Source organism: Littorina saxatilis, linkage group LG15 (assembly GCF_037325665.1).
Source record: "Littorina saxatilis isolate snail1 linkage group LG15, US_GU_Lsax_2.0, whole genome shotgun sequence".
In the NCBI taxonomy this organism is placed as follows: Eukaryota; Metazoa; Mollusca; class Gastropoda; order Littorinimorpha; family Littorinidae; genus Littorina; species Littorina saxatilis.
This window is the reverse complement of record NC_090259.1, coordinates 4,820,484-4,835,250: the sequence shown is the minus strand read 5'-3', so window position 1 is coordinate 4,835,250 and position 14,767 is coordinate 4,820,484. Positions and strand designations below refer to the sequence as shown.

The following is a 14,767-nucleotide window of genomic DNA, read 5'->3' as shown; positions in this document are numbered from 1 at the left end:
GTGAGAACTCTTACAGCTAAACTGCAATTTTACAAATTTTCACCTTAAAAAGGACCCCTGGGTGTCTTAAAAAGGCCGTTGATTGATGATTCACAAAGGTTATTCACAGAAAATATGAAAAAAGCAAGGTCCTAAAAGTGAGTGTGTCTTTAAGTGTGTGTGTCTGTCTGTGCATCACAATTAAGGGCTAAACAAAAACAAACACACACCCAAGAAAAGCAAAATTTGTTTGAAAATTTGATCAAACTCCAAGACAGTGAATCAAACAAGAAATGTCCATCACTGATTCAGACGCAGTTTATATTTGAATGTATGTGTGTGTGTTGCAAACATTACACAAAAGTGGATCATAAATACCAAATTCAGCTATGCTAGTACCGTATTGCAAATTACAAATTTAAATTTGAAATGAAATTTTATAATTTGTTGTTAATAATTTACTTACTGGTTAAAGAGTACAACTTTTCACAATTTCAGCACAGAGAATGGAATCCTTGGTGTCTGCTTCCTTTTCTATCTGAATGACTCATTGGTACAGCCATCTGTCATCACCCTGCCGACTGTTTTTTTGACCTGGAGTCCAGAAGCTTCTCCACCAACTCAGGCAGTTTTGTTTTTCACTAAAAGTAAAAGAATAAAGGTCAAATAGATTTGCACAAAGGAATAAAAAGAGGTTTTCTAGTAATCCAAATAAAGCATGCAGAAATAAAAACACAAAAAGTAACATCAAACAGTTTTGCCTCTTGTGCCCCCAAGACACTGGAATAATTACAGGCCACCAGATAGGCCGTCCATCACTGAAAGTGAACAGAAAAACTTGATGTTTAAATATGTGTGTGTGTGTCAGTGTGTGTGTGTGTGTGTGTGTGTGTGTCAGTGTGTGTGTGTTATACAAGTGGTACGGGTAATTTAAAGGCATATGTACGCGCTCCCGTGTTTACAAAGTGTAGTTTGCCCATAATCGATGTCAAACGCACCATAAGACCATGTAATGACGATATGTCGCCATGCGCGGACCATATACATGCATTACAGCTTGTTCTAGCCTCTGAAAAAGTGAGGATGTCAACAAAGACGCGGAGTTATTTCCCTTGCGTCAACGTTCCCTCTGTTGGCAAATCTATAAATAGGACGATCTAGATCAAAATAAAAATTCAAATATCTCAACATTTAAGGGGTCCTAGACCACAATATCTTGCAGGGAACTTAATTTAGCATGTCTCCAGCTGTTGGTAAAGCAATTAGCGTGTATAGTCATCGAGTACATAATGGCTTTAAGACAAGAGTTTAAAATGTCACTTACTTGTTGTCCCTGTCAGTGTAAACTTTCAGCACAAAGAAGAATGGAAACATTGGTGTTTTTGTCGGTTCCGTTCCAATTGAATGATTTGGTACAGCCATGCCATCAAGTTGATCAACCAGCTCACTGTTCCTGTTACCAGTTCAACCTCTTTTCCACATTGCCGACAGATTTTTAATCTGAAAAAGTCATGTATACATGTTTTCAAAATGGGAATTTACAAGTAAACAGTTAACGAAATAGTCCGCTTCTGTCACGTACTCCCCACGAACACCACTATGTGGGGCAGCCAGATCCAGATAGAATCAACAAACAAGTAAAACTCAAAGTAAAAACATCAAACTCAAACTCAAAGAGAAAAAACCCAACCAAACGGCCCAATGGTCACTGTAATTGTATCAGATTCAGATTCTCACAATGGTATAAACTTTGCAAATCTCAAAAATAGTCGGATACGGGTAGTGACAGTGATAGTGAAAAAGAGTTGTGGGAGCTGTAAAGAATAATTATACGTACTCCTCACTCGATAGTCGATGACTTGGCAGTTACAGTTGCAAATCACTCGATAACTCCTGACTCTGAGCGAATCTGGATACGATTACGTGGAAAACTCTTGAAGGCTTACTTCTCAGTCCAGATCCATCTTCTGCTCTCTGAATTATGGTTACACGCTCTTGGTGGGTTCCTTTCGTGATGTTGTAGCCCGCTTTTTTCCAATCTCCCTGGTGCAAACTCTTTCTTGTGAGTTGAAGTTCGTTCGTTGAAAATCAGTTACTAGTGCTGTCCCTTGATTTACTTCGGAGTGGTCTCCTCTTCGATTTTAAAGGGACATAACTCTCGCATGCTAACCCTTTCTTCGTATCGAAAGTAGCCGGCTCAGTTTGTTTTTGTTTTTGTTTGGTCTTGTGTTTGATGACTTTGCTAGTCCAATATTTTATGTATATATATACTCAACCAAAACTTAAATGTTTTTACTAGCTATTCAATTTTATGAGTTACAGTTCCTTTTAGGTACTGCTCTGTTCATTTTAGCATGTGCATAGATATGCAACGCACACAAGTGTGTGTGTGTGTGTGTGTGTGTGTGTGTGTGTGTGTGTGTGTGTGTGTGTGTGTGTGTGATGGTGTGTGAGTTTACGCAGTATGTGTGTGTATGGGGGATGTGTGTGTGGGGGGGATGTGGGGGTATATGTGTGTGTGTGTGTGTGTGTGTGTGTGTGTGTGTGTGTGTGTGTGTGTGTTTCGGTAAGCGAATGTCAGCGGTTTGTGTGTGTGCATGCGTGTGGGCGTGAGTGCGGCATGTGCGTGTGCGTGTGCGCGGTGCGTGCGTGTGTGTGTGTGTGGGTGTGCAGTCGTTTGCTTACGTTTACAATTATTCTCTGTATATGTTCTAAGGCACGGACTAGGCAAAGAGGAGAGAGGGGGGGGGGGGGGTTGCCAGTGGTGGTCCAGGGGGATGTTCTCCCTGGCGGGGTCAAGGGGCCTGCAAGGACAGGTTGGAAGATGAGGCTAAGCCTAAAACCTTTATCCTGACGTAATAAAGTTAATTATGATCTCTCTCTCTCTCTCTCTCTCTCTCTCTCTCTCTCTCTCTCTCTCTCTCTCTCTCTCTCTCTCTCTCTCTCTCTCTCTCTCTCTCTCTCTCTCTCTCTCTCTCTCTCTCTCTCTCTCTCTCTGGTAAGCATTCGATGTGTACATATTCTATAACCTTGTTCTGTCTCCGACAGTATTTTTAATCTTCTTTTAATTTCGTTTCGTTTATTCCAGTTGAAAGAATATGTACTTCTAGAAGTATAAGGGAGATCATTGTGCTTTGTACATTTTTACTTAGTAGTTTCCCCTGAATCTGTCCTTGCCGGGACGGTTTCTCTCTTCCTCTCTTTAAAGAGGTCTGGTGGCCCACGAAGTGTGAGTAATTTTCATTTCTTTTAATAAAGGATCCGACTCTAGTATGATTTACATTGTTTTTGAGGTTGTAATCGTTTGTGTGATCGCTCTTGACACACATTTTTTGGTAGAGTAAGATTTGCAGTCTTCCACGTGGTTGTCGAGCTATTCCGCCATTTTTTCCTTGTTGTAGATCTGGTTTAGTTTTTTGAGTTTGTGATTTTGTTCATTTGAGAGTGTTGTTAGTGTTGTTGTAGGAATTATAGTAGAAGTAAGAAGCGTGCCGACTTCGGTCGATGTAGTATTTTGTTGGTTTTAAGTTATGGTAAAAGAAAACGACTCGGAACGAAGGCCCCAGTGCTCCATTTGTGTAATTGGATAATTCGATTTTTTGTGTACGCCATTTGCCACCAAGCGTTGGTTTTTCGGTCGCGACTGCGGTGGTTTAGAGGTTGCGATTTTGTGTCTTGATTCTTTTCATATTAGTTTGTACTTTTTCTTATGGTTTCTTTTGTTTATATATGTTTCAGTTTTTTACCGTCTTCACTTCACTTTACTTTACAATAAAGAATCTTGGTAAAACTATCTGGGGCGTGAGCGCAAGAATCCGCGAGCCAGAATAGTAAAAAAACTTCGCCACTATGATGTCTCAAGAAAAGACTGCTCGAGCCCGAACCCTCTCCGTCACCAACCAACGACTGGCAGAGGTGGAACTCGAGCTGCAGATTGCAGAGGAACAGTACCAGCTGGCAAAAAGGAAAGCCTATCTTACCAAGGAACTGGCGGAGCTGAGCGCCCTCAGGGTGAGGGACGAGCCCAGCCTCCACACTGTTCAAAGAACGATCAAGAAGGAGCCCGCCCTCCAGGACTACTCCACGTCCACCACGCACGAACGTCGATGGCACGAGCCAAGATTGTCGAACGACGATGCCTACAGCCAGCTGTCTAACGCATCATCTCCCACTCTTTCCAGAGCCTCTTCCCGCCTCAATACACAGGGATCTGCAGTTGGACCCAGGCAGAACCACACGTCCCTACCAGTCCAGTCATCACATGACGCTGCCTCATTGTTTTGGATGAAGCGGGATCTCTTGACTCATCGATTGACTCCGTTCGATGAACGCCCGGAGTCATTCCACGTTTGGAAAGATTGTTTTACATCCATCATGCTCGACTTGGATGTCTCTCCTGCCGAGGAGCTGGACCTCCTGGCCAAGTACCTTGGACCAGAGTCCAAGAGGTATGCCCAGAGCCTTAGGTCTGCCAACATCGGGAATCCTCAGAGAGGACTCCAACTCCTCTGGAAGCGCCTGGACGAGCGGTTTGGCTCACCTGAGCTCATTGAGGCATGCCTGAAGGCAAGGCTGGAGGAGTTTCCACCTATCTCTAAAGATCAGCGCAGCCTCTACGAGTTGAGCGACCTCCTCGAAGAAATCTTGTCAGCCAAGATGAACCCTGTCCTCGCCCCTCTGTTTGCCCTTTACGACTCGTCTACAGGGGTCAACATGGTGGTACGGAAGCTTCCTCACCACCTCAGACAGAAGTGGGTCATGCGTGCAGCGACATACAAAAGCGATCACCGCGTCCCATTCCCCCCCTTTGAGTTTTTTTGTGGACTTCGTTAAAACTTGCGCCACAATTCAGAACGACCCAGCCTTCAATTTGGAGAATGACAAAAAGGCCAAGCCAGTGCTCTCCAGAAAGACCAACCTTGAAGCAAAACCCGAGCTTTGCCCAATCCACACAACCGCAAGGCACTCTTTGCTGGAGTGTAAAGGCTTCGCAGCAAAATCACTTAGTGAGAAAAAGGTAACCCTGAAAGAGAAAGGAGAGTGCTACAGATGCCTTTCTTCCACCAGCCACAGGGCAAAGGACTGCAATATGTCGGTCAAGTGTAGTGTCTGCTCTGGAAGGCACCACACCACCATGCATCAGGACAGACCATCAGCATCCTTGAATCCCATCAGAGAGCATGGCGGGGAGGTGTCCGCAAAGTGCACCACCTTGTGCAAAGGGGGTCACCTGAGCAGATCCTGCGGTAAAGTAGTGAAGGTCAAAGTTTTTCCCCCTGAAAAGACCAAGGGGATCCAAGTTTACGCGATCTTGGATGACCAAAGCAATGCCTCCCTGGCAACGCCGGAGCTGATGGATCAGCTAGGCTCGTTCCCCAGTGAAATTGAATATCAGCTAACGTCCTGCGGCGGAACACAAGCCATGAGTGGTCGTCAGCTCCGGAACATCACTGTCCAGCCCACTGACGGAAGGTCCTTGATCTTGCCCCACGTACTTGAATGCGACACCATTCCAAACGATCGATCAGAAATCCCTTCTTCTGAAGTGGCCCAACATCATGACCATCTCAAACGCATAAGGAAAAGAATCCCTCCTCTCGACCAACAAATTCCCATCGCACTGCTGATTGGACGGGACCTCCCTGAAGCCCACCACGTGCTGGAGCAAATTGTTGGCCCACCGAAATCGCCATTTGCACAGCGACTGCCTCTTGGCTGGGTAATCATCGGGGATGTGTGCCTCAACAAAGTCCACAGACCATCGACCATCAGAGTTGCCAAGACGAACGTCATTGATGGAAGAAGGACCATTTTTGAACCTTGCCCGTTCAACTTGAAGGTCGACGTCGCCAAAGATGTTGGAGCTGAAGTTTTCCAGCGAACGCCAGAAGATGACAAGGTTGGGCTGTCCGTGGAGGACAAAGCATTTTTGGCTCTCATGGATGAGAAATTCAAGCAAAATGAAGAAGGGCGTTGGTCGGCTCCTCTTCCCCTGAGATCGGAAAAACCAATCCCCACCTGCAATCGGTCCCAAGCTGTCAGTCGTGCCAAGGCCTTGGAGGCATCACTGAAGAAGAACCCCGTAAAAAGAGAACACTTCTTCCAGTTTATGGAGAAGATCCTGAAGAGTGGCTCCGCTGAAGAGGTCCCCCAGGGTAAAGCTGGACACTGCTGGTACCTTCCACTTTTCGGAGTGTACCACCCCAAAAAACCTGACAAAATCCGCGGTGTATTCGACTCGTCAGCGACCTTCGAAGGCGTCTCTCTGAACTCGCTGCTGCTGTCTGGGCCAGACTTGACAAACAGCCTCCTTGGCATTCTGCTGAGGTTCCGCAGAGATGCAGTGGCAATAGCTGGGGACATAGAACAGATGTTCTACCAGTTTTTCGTTGACCAAGAACACAGAGATCTCCTACGCTTCTTTTGGTACCGAGGCAACAACTTTGACGCACCCCTCGTGGAACACAGGATGTGTGTCCATGTCTTTGGCAACAGTCCATCTCCAGCGGTTGCTACCTACGGCCTCCGGAAGAGCATTGCCCACAGTGCACCAGATGTGAAGAAGTTCGTCGAGCGGGACTTCTATGTTGACAACGGGATCACCTCCGTTCCTGAAGTCGACCAAGCTGTCCACCTCATGCAGCGCACGCGAAGAGAACCTCAAGGAGAACAGTCTGGTTCTTCTCAGGGACCCTTCGGTGCCTCGCAACAGTTGGCCGGTCGGTTTGGTGGTCCGCACCTTCCCAACTGACCGTGACAATCTTGTTCGGTCGGTTGAGATCCGAGTGATCAAAGACAATCAGGCCAAACTCTACGTCAGGCCTATCACAGAACTGATTCCTCTCTAGTAGGCCTACACCGATGACTGACTCGGTTGTGAACCACAGACTGAGAACAGACAGTTACCGTCGCTACACATTTTTTGTTTGCTTGCCTACCTATTTTTGAGTGCAGGACCTTTTCCTTTATTTTACTACTGATTTCCTTTCCTGTCTTAATAGTGATATCGAGTAGATATCAGGCGGGGAGTGTTCTGTCTCCGACAGTATTTTTAATCTTCTTTTAATTTCGTTTCGTTTATTCCAGTTGAAAGAATATGTACTTCTAGAAGTATAAGGGAGATCATTGTGCTTTGTACATTTTTACTTAGTAGTTTCCCCTGAATCTGTCCTTGCCGGGACGGTTTCTCTCTTCCTCTCTTTAAAGAGGTCTGGTGGCCCACGAAGTGTGAGTAATTTTCATTTCTTTTAATAAAGGATCCGACTCTAGTATGATTTACATTGTTTTTGAGGTTGTAATCGTTTGTGTGATCGCTCTTGACACACATTTTTTGGTAGAGTAAGATTTGCAGTCTTCCACGTGGTTGTCGAGCTATTCCGCCATTTTTTCCTTGTTGTAGATCTGGTTTAGTTTTTTGAGTTTGTGATTTTGTTCATTTGAGAGTGTTGTTAGTGTTGTTGTAGGAATTATAGTAGAAGTAAGAAGCGTGCCGACTTCGGTCGATGTAGTATTTTGTTGGTTTTAAGTTATGGTAAAAGAAAACGACTCGGAACGAAGGCCCCAGTGCTCCATTTGTGTAATTGGATAATTCGATTTTTTGTGTACGCCATTTGCCACCAAGCGTTGGTTTTTCGGTCGCGACTGCGGTGGTTTAGAGGTTGCGATTTTGTGTCTTGATTCTTTTCATATTAGTTTGTACTTTTTCTTATGGTTTCTTTTGTTTATATATGTTTCAGTTTTTTACCGTCTTCACTTCACTTTACTTTACAATAAAGAATCTTGGTAAAACTATCTGGGGCGTGAGCGCAAGAATCCGCGAGCCAGATTAAACCTTTTTTTTTAAATCTCATATTCTGTGTGTGTGTGTGTGTGTGTGTGTGTGTGTGTGTGTGTGTGTGTGTGTGTGTGTGTGTGTGTGTGTGTGTGTGAATGTCCGTGTATATGATGTGATTAGAATAGGGGTGCCTCTCTGCATGGGTGAAAAAACACTTGTTTGTAATGCTTGTATGCCACAACGCTCAGTCTCTCTGTCTCTCTCTGTCTCTCTCTGTCTCTCTCTGTCTCTCTCTCTCTCTCTCTCTCTTTCTCTCTCTCTCTCAAATTATTTAAAATGAAACAATATTGTACACACAGCAAACTTCAGTCAACTTCAGGTCAAACCAAGAACTTTGCACTTGATCCTACATGAAGAATTATTTTGGCAAACGTTAAATTTAACATAAAAAAGGTATTGTTTCAAAATTTCCCTGCAGACCATTTTACTAAGCGTTTCGGGCGGGCGGGAAATAGCTCAGTCGGTAGCAGCGCTGTCTTCAAAACCAGTTGTCGCAATCGGCGTGGGTTCGATCCCCACGTTCGGCGAGGGATTTATTTCCCAGAGTCAACATCGTGCAGACTCTCCTCGGTGGCCGCATGCACACGATAAAGAACCCAAGTTCACAGCGAAAGTGTCAGGGCTCGGAAACATGAATACACGCATGCAGGAAACAAAATGTGTGGGTATCGCCGTATACTGTATGGCAGCTCGCTTTCCCCATGGAGAAAGCAGCCCGAATTTCCATGAGGGCAACCTCACAGGACTATATAAAATCTTATCCTTATCGTATCCTTATCCCGGCTTTAACTTTTAAAGCAATTGTTAAATTCTCTTTTGAAAACTTTTTTGTGAGAAGCGTTCCAAGGTAACGTTAATGAAATATTAATTTCACATTTGATGCTAACTGTTTACAAAAAACTAACTATACAGTTTATGTACATCTGACGTTACAAAAGTCCTTTCTCCTAAGTGAATATGTGCGTACCCACGTGTTTGTGTGTGTGCACGTGCGAGCGTGTGTCAGTGTGACTGTGTGTGTGTGTGTGTGTGTGTGTGTGTGTGTGTGTGTGTGTGTGTGTGTGTGTGTGTGTGTGTGTGTGTGTGTGTGTGTGAGCACAAAGTATTCCTACGTGTATTTTGCAAATGCACAGTTAACAAGTTTGAAAATATCTCATGTCATCTCCAACAAACGGCTTAATTCACACACACGCACGCACAAAACATAATAAATCTTATATGTACGACTACCTTGTAAAAACACACACAACACGTTTACATGCACAACTGGTGATATCAAACACAATTTTAAAAACAATGTTTTTTAATCAACTTAATTTCAACAACAAAATTGTTATGCTTAGCTGATAAGTTATATTAATAAAACAATAAAAATAAAAACACAAAATGCATGTATACTATTACTACTATACTGTACCGCAGTACTATGTACTGTTGTACTATAGTACAAAGTACCATAGTACAAAGTACCACAGTGTACCATAGTACAAAGTACTTCGTACTATAGTACTACTGTAGTACAGGGTACATTCACAAAAAAGTACCATAGTACAAAGTACAAGGTACTATAGTACTACTGTAGTACAGGGTACATAATAAAAAGTACCATAGTACAAAGTACTATGTACTATAGTACTACTGTAGTACATGGTACATTCACTAAAAAGTACCATAGTACAAAGTACAAAGTACTCTACTGTACCACAAAGTACTATAGTACAGGGTACATTTACTACACAGTACTATAGTACAAAGTACCATGTACTACAATATGTACTAGAGTACATGGTACATTTACTATAGTTTACTATAGTACAGGGTACATTTACTATAGTTTACTATAGTATACTATAGTACATCGTGTGGTACTTTTTCAGCTGGGTGTGTATGTGTGTGTCTGTTTGTAAGAAAGACTGGCTGAACACCGAAATACTAATTTTACCGGGTTATTATCCAAGGAACAGCTTCAAAGTATTGAAGCAATGATCAACATTTCGTCGGCACGTATGTAGATAAAGTGTGTATCCAAAGAAAACGGGTGGTTGTGGGTTTTGGGGGGGTAAAAACAGGTGACTGGTTTGTGTTGTGTGGTATGTAGACCAGGTCAGGGGTCAAGGTTTCGTAGCGGCTCCAGAAAAAAATAGATAAAGAAGATACCAAAGGAGATTTCCTACAGGTTGATCATATCTGCACAGCGTGTTTTCAGTGTCTGCGCGAGGAAGCGCTGTCGAAAGGGAAGTGTCGATCTTAGTGGCAGTCGTGTCCCCGTAAGTAGGCTACAGACAGACAGATCTAGATCTAGCGTCTCCCACTCTTGCACTGTGTCTATGCTTACTGTGTGCGTGTATGTGTGACGGAGTGATTGAGTTTGTGTTACTGTTTGTCGATTTCTTACGGGAGCCTTGAAGGCTTCGCCTCTTGTTTTTTACTTGTTTGTCCCGCATATAATGAGATCAGATTTGAATTAATAGCCCAAAAGTATTATCGGAACCCATCCATGTTTATAATAATTATGCAAATTACTATCTTCTAGAAATTACAAAATAGTAAGACAACTAGCAACGTATATTCATAAAGCTCTACGATTTTGCACTGATTCTTTGACGAATGCACATTTGCAAGATGTAGGAACATGATTTCGCTTGTTCTGCTTCTTTTAAACATGTTTCATTGTATCATGTGTCACGAGTCTTGTTATGGGCCGGAGGACGGACAAATAATGAGTGAGGCAGATAGACGGACAAATAATGAGTGAGGCAGATAGACGGACACATAATGAGTGAGGCAGATAGACGGACACATAATGAGTGAGGCAGATAGACGGACAAATAATGAGTGAGGCAGATAGACGGACAAATAATGAGTGAGGCAGATAGACGGACAAATAATGAGTGAGGCAGATAGACGAACAAATAATGAGTGAGGCAGATAGACGGACAAATAATGAGTGAGACAGATAGACGGACAAATAATGAGTGAGGCAGATAGACGGACAAATAATGAGTGAGGCAGATAGACGGACAAATAATGAGTGAGGCAGATAGACGGACAAATAATGAGTGAGGCAGATAGACGGACAGGCAGACAAACGGACGGACTCAGGCATGCACTCAGACAGCCGGACAAACTGATATGAGACTATAGAACGAATGAGTCAGTTTTTTCCGCGAGTTTTGTGCGTGCGTTTTGTGCGTGTGTGTATGTATGCACCTGTGTCTGTCTGTCTGTCTGTCTGTCTGTCTGTCTGTCTGCCTGTGTTTCGTTATATCAGGGATTCGGTGCGTCTATGGAGCGTCCGCTGTCGATATGTCAGAGCATTTGCGGCGCGTGACTCGAAAAACAAATAAAAATTATAACAAAAATGTTGACCATTGTATTCAATAAAACATCCCGTTTATTGTTTGTCACTGCTGGACGTTGTTCAAGTTAAAAAGTTATCTCCGATGCAACAGTTGACGGCTTCTGCATCCTACCAGCAATGGGCGGTTCTGGTGAGGTTATGCCCCCTCTTTCTTTCGGCAGGTAACTGGCGCCACCTCGCGGCAAGATCACACGAGAAAGGAAAACAACCTTGCAGAGAAAGTACCTGCGCAAGAAATCAATTATAGTAGGAAACCGACGAGCATAGCAGTGCAACCCACACATCAGAAAGACCTACATCTCTCACCATTTCATGTCAACAGTTCAAGGTGGTTGTTTTCTCCTCCGACTGTGTCAGGTTAGGGTGAAGTTGTCAATCCCGGATGTATCCCCCCCCAACCCCCCCCCCCCCCCCTCCCCTCCCCCCGCCTTAGACGGATTCCCCCAAGCCTTCCCCGCCACCTCCCCCCCAGTCATATTTCCCCTCCCCCAAACTCTCGATCCTCCACCCCCTCCCCTTCCGCTGCTCCAACTTCTAACCTGCGTTACCTGCACTCCTATTACATGATAGTTCCGTTTACCTCGCCTCAGTAGGCCAGATACGCTGCTATGTTTTATTTACGTGGGAGAGGGGATAGGGTGGGCTTAAACAGAGATGCGGGAGATGGGATAGGGTGGGCTTGAACAGAGATGCGGGAGAGGGGATAGAGTGGGCTTGAAAAGAGATGCGGGAGAGGGGATAGGGTGGGCTTGAACAGAGATGTGGGAGAGGGGATAGGGTAGGCTTCAGAGATGTGGGAAAGGGGATAGGGTGGGCTTGAACAGAGATGCGGGAGAGGGGATAGGGTGGGTGTGAACAGAGATGTGGGAGAGGGGATAGGGTGGGCTTGAACAGAGATGTGGGAGAGGGGATAGGGTGGGCTAGAACAGAGATGTGGGAGAGGGGATAGGGTGGGCTTGAACAGAGATGTGAGAGAGGGGATAGGGTGGGCTTGAAAAGAGATGTGGGAGAGGGGATAGGGTGGGCTTGAAAAGAGATGTGGGAGAGGGGATAGGGTGGGCATGAAAAGAGATGTGGGAGAGGGGATAGGGTGGGCTTGAAAAGAGATGTGGGAGAGGGGTTAGGGTGGGCATGAAAAGAGATGTGGGAGAGGGGATAGGCTGGGCTTGAACAGAGATGTGGGAGAGGGGATAGGCTGGGCTTGAACAGAGATGTGGGAGAAGGAATAGTGTGGGCTTGAAAAGCGATGTGGGAGAGGGGATAGGGTGGGCTTGAACAGAGATGTGGGAGAGGGGATAGGGTGGGCTTGAAAAGAGATGTGGGAGAGGGGATAGGGTGGGCTTGAAAAGAGATGTGGGAGAGGGGATAGGGTGGGCTTGAAAAGAGATGTGTGAGAGGGGATAGGGTGGGCTTGAAAAGAGATGTGGGAGAGGGGATAGGGTGGGCTTGAAAAGAGATGCGGGAGAGGGGATAGGGTGGGCTTGAAAAGAGATGCGGGAGAGGGGATAGGGTGGGCTTGAACAGAGATGTGGGAGAGGGGATAGGGTGGGCTTGAACAGAGATGTGAGAGAGGGGATAGGGTGGGCTTGAAAAGAGATGTGGGAGAGGGGATAGGGTGGGCTTGAAAAGAGATGTGGGAGAGGGGATAGGGTGGGCATGAAAAGAGATGTGGGAGAGGGGATAGGGTGGGCTTGAAAAGAGATGTGGGAGAGGGGTTAGGGTGGGCATGAAAAGAGATGTGGGAGAGGGGATAGGCTGGGCTTGAACAGAGATGTGGGAGAGGGGATAGGCTGGGCTTGAACAGAGATGTGGGAGAAGGAATAGTGTGGGCTTGAAAAGCGATGTGGGAGAGGGGATAGGGTGGGCTTGAACAGAGATGTGGGAGAGGGGATAGGGTGGGCTTGAAAAGAGATGTGGGAGAGGGGATAGGGTGGGCTTGAAAAGAGATGCGGGAGAGGGGATAGGGTGGGCTTGAAAAGAGATGTGGGAGAGGGGATAGGGTGGGCTTGAAAAGAGATGTGGGAGAGGGGATAGGGTGGGCTTGAAAAGAGATGCGGGAGAGGGGATAGGGTGGGCTTGAAAAGAGATGTGGGAGAGGGGATAGGGTGGGCTTGAAAAGAGATGTGGGAGAGAGGAGGAAGACAATGAGAACTATTTTTTTTCGAGGGTAACAAGAATAAGCATAAATATACTTTTTTGCATCTGTCCCTCGCCCTAAAGGGGACTAATCTGTTTTACTACAACTACTTACGACAACAAGAACAAAAAAACAAAAAAACAATTAATGGTAGAACATATAATTTTACGTACATGAAGCGCATTATATAGAAAAATTGTAAATCATAACCTGGGTCAGTATTGTGAAGCGCCCCTGAAGCAGAAGAATTTTAGCAATTTTATAAATAAATTGTAGCTTATCCTTGATTTTAAACATGATCAACTGGTGTCAGCAGTCACTCATTATTTCTTAAAAAAAAAAAAAAATTCACAGACATAATTTTGTATTATATTTATTTTGACAGCCGTGGGGGGGGGGGGGGGGTGGTGGTGGTCTGGAACCCGTGTAACCTCCCCAAATCATAGAGGAGGATGACTCGAGGAGAGATAGGGGGAGAGAGAGAGAGAGAGAGAGAGAGAGAGAGAGAGAGAGAGAGAGAGAGAGAGAGAGAGAGAGAGAGAGAGAGAAAGAGAGAGAGAGAGAGAAAAGCAAAACGAATACCAAAGTATTGCTTTGGGCAATCGGCCCCTTGCCATGAGGAATATACATAATGCCACGCTGGCGCGCGACGAAGGTACAATGCACGGTGCAATAAAGGCGCGGGGTGAAATATGAAACCGGAAACATTATGCACAAGACAACATCCAAGTTGACAGTGTCTTTAGTCAGGGACCAATGTCAAGGGGACCGATCGCGTTGCTGGATAACGACGCTGCGTTTTAGTCGACACAACTCAGAGGCAGTTACATTCTTTCTCACATCTCTAGGAATGTCCAAATTATGGCCTACACGCACATAGTCATGCAAGTCTGTAATTAGTTGCTGAATGTATTCTTTAAGAGAAAGAAGGGAAGAAGCTGGGAGAGAGAATATGCGTGAAGGTAAACCATAATTGTCCAATCCTCCCCCTCTCTCTCTCTCTCTCTCTCTCTCTCTCTCTCTCTCTCTCTCTCTCTCTCTCTCTCTCTCTCTGAGTGTCCAAATGGGGTCCGACAAGGATGTGTGTTAAGCCCTACTTTGTTCTCTCTGTTCATTTATCAGTTGGCCTCACACATAACTAAGACGGGCAGGCATGGCATTCAACTTTGACCTGGTTTGTTGGAATTGTTTATTGTATTGTTTGCTGACGATGTTGTACTTATGTCTTCTACCCCGATTGGTCTGCATCACCAACTAAACTGTCTGAAGAAATGTTGTGAAAAACTGAAATTGGTGGGGGATCCAGAAAAAACGAAAGTGGTGTTTTTTTTTAGAAAAGGTGGTTATTTGGCAAAACACGAGAAATGGCATTACGACGGAAATAATTTGGAAGTAGTAAATGAATACTGTTATTTGGGTTATAAATTCACTTCAATGTTAAGTTTAAAACGAGGAA

General features: G+C 44.9%; 1 protein-coding gene across 7 annotated transcripts in view; it reads right to left on the bottom strand.

The window, feature by feature from the left end:
* The window catches only part of LOC138948259 (uncharacterized), a 486,513-nt gene that overhangs the window by 9,899 nt on the left and 461,847 nt on the right, over nucleotides 1-14,767 (bottom strand). Inside the window, exons 1-3 of one of the 7 annotated variants that reach the window (XR_011449941.1) lie at nucleotides 1,926-2,524; nucleotides 1,304-1,479; nucleotides 446-620 (exon numbers count right to left, since the gene is read on the bottom strand). The gene's annotated coding sequence lies outside the window, so the exon portion shown is untranslated. Of the gene's footprint in view, nucleotides 1-445; nucleotides 621-654; nucleotides 798-1,303; nucleotides 1,480-1,816; nucleotides 2,530-14,767 lie in introns of those variants that run through there. The other 6 variants (XR_011449938.1, XR_011449939.1, XR_011449943.1 and 3 more) reach the window with 6 other exon arrangements.